Source organism: Cryptomeria japonica, chromosome 9 (genome assembly GCF_030272615.1).
Source record: "Cryptomeria japonica chromosome 9, Sugi_1.0, whole genome shotgun sequence".
Taxonomy (NCBI): Eukaryota; Viridiplantae; Streptophyta; class Pinopsida; order Cupressales; family Cupressaceae; genus Cryptomeria; species Cryptomeria japonica.
In genome coordinates, this window is record NC_081413.1 from 477946577 (window position 1) to 477949022 (window position 2446).

The window sequence follows — 2446 nt, forward strand, 5'->3', positions numbered from 1 at the left end:
ATCTTCATTTTTGTATGAACCGGTAATACTCTGTGATGAGTTACCAACCGGCATTTTGTGATGAGTTACCAACCCACCGATTGATTGATGGTGCCAACACACTGACGGTGCTTTTTGTGTCATGTTACTGAGTATGTCTAGATTCATTGAACCTAGGAAATTATAATATAATCCTATTGGAATGACATGAAATTAGATTCCTTTAAAAGGGCATCATGTCTATGGTTTTGAGTTGTTGTTGCTGTTGCTGAAAGAGTTTATGTTGTGGCTAGGGTTTAAGGTGGTTGTTGAGTTGTTGTAAGAGAGATCTTATCTGAGAAGATCAAGTTGTAATAGAAAGAGATAGAGAATACTGAAGTAATGCTGAAACACATTAACAATGAGCTATACTAGATCTAATCAAGTAGTTTGTGCTATTAGATAGATCAAACACTTGTTGATTACTCACATCTTTGACAAGTCTGTAGCCCTTAACCGGGTAGGCCCAAAAGCCTTTGTAAAATCCTCTAACAAGGTGGTTCACTTCTGTGAATCTAAAATTCTCTAACAAGGTAGTCTTTAATTGGACTTATCTCCTAACAGAGATTGAGATTCCTAACAGGATATGTTCTGGTGAAGAACATTGTAAGACCTTAACCGATCTAGTTTCTGTTCTGTAGATAGTGACTTGTGAGTTCCATCTCACCGTGGTTTTTCCCAGTTGGGTTTCCACGTCAAATATCTTGTGTTATGGTTGTATTGCTTTTGTGGGTGAATGCTTTATTTGCATTTTGGTTTGCATGTGTGATAACCGGTCTGTCTGTTAGACTATTTTACTAGTTTATCTTAAGACTGTGTAGGTGTTTAAGTACAAAGATTTTTGGCATGCTAATTCACCCCCCCCCTCATAGTATTCATCAATTGGTATCAGAGCCTACCTTTCTATAAGTTTAACCAATTGGAAAGAGATATGGGGGAATACACCTTGAGGGAACTTACTCAATGGCTCACTCAATATGAGAAAGCCTATGATGATCTTATGGTCAAATACAAGGCATCTCAAGCAAAAAGGAGAAAACATGCAGACAAGCTGATGGAGCTATCTGAAAGTAGTTCTGAAGATGAAGCTAATATGGAAGCCATGATTGCAGAAGTAAATAAGCTGAATGATTCAAACTCCAATCTGAGAAAGGAGTTGGAAGGACTGACCATCTAGTTTAGTCAAGAGCTTGAGAACCGGAGGAAAGCTGAAGATCAGGTAAAGGACAGAGATCATGAGATCTCCAAGTTGAAACAAGAGATTAGTGCACTGAATGCTCGCCTTCATGAGAGCAAGATGGAAAAGGAAGACATGCAAGGAGAATTGAACATAGCCATCTCTAAAAATGCAAGCCTAATGGAGACCAATATTGCTATTTCCAAAGAACTCTCTGAGTCAAAGGAAATACTTGCTAAGTTTAGCAAAAGTACTGTCAAGCTAGAGCAAAAGCTTGAGTCATATAGACCGGTAAAGAATACCAATGGTCTTGGTTTCTCTGGACATGAGGAAGGAGAATCCTCAGGAACAAATGCTGAAGCATCAAAGAAGCAACCGACACTCAAAGGAAAAGGTAAGCAAAAATTCAAACCTGTTTGCTTTAACTATCTTAAAGAAGGACACACTGCCAATGTATGTAGGAGAAAAGCCTACAATAATTTTCCATATTTTATCAACAATATCCCTAGATCCAATAAGTTCAATGGTCATTGTTATGCATGCAACAAGTTTGGGCATAGAGCATCTGAATGTAGGTCTGTCATGAACAATACCGGAAGATATCCTCAGAGGACCCAAGGAGCTGGTCCGGAATCTTTTGTAAACCGGAACCCTAACCGGTTTAATACCTACAATTATCAGTTAGGCAACAATGGTTATCAATTGACAATCGGATGGAGAGAAAATTGTTGGACTTGTCATCAACATGGTCACACTACTGCTACATGCAGAAGGAAGAATGGAAATATGAACAATGGACCTTGGAGAGCACCTGGATTGGTTTGCTATCACTGCAACAAATCGGGTCACATTGCAAGATTCTGCAGAAGCAGAAAGAGTATATCTGATGATATACCGGTCACTCAGAAAGGAGAAGTTGATGTTGAAAAAGTTCAAGCAGACATGAACAAAACTTGGAGGAAGAAACCAACAATGTTGGAAGAGGAACCGGTTTTTGCACCTAGTGTGGAAATATTGGAACCGGCAAACTAAGTTCCAAAGAGGCTTAGGGGGAGAAAACAATGAAATGATTGTGAACCCTCGGTTACACCAGTAAAAGACCTTAACCGGTATGTGATACCTGTCGCTTGGCAGAAGACTGCAAATGATAAAAAAGGCAAATTAGGGTTTACGCCCTAATAGAGGAGTATTAATGGTGGTAGGTGAGAGACATGTATAAAAGCATATTTCAAATAATTTCTCACTATCTGT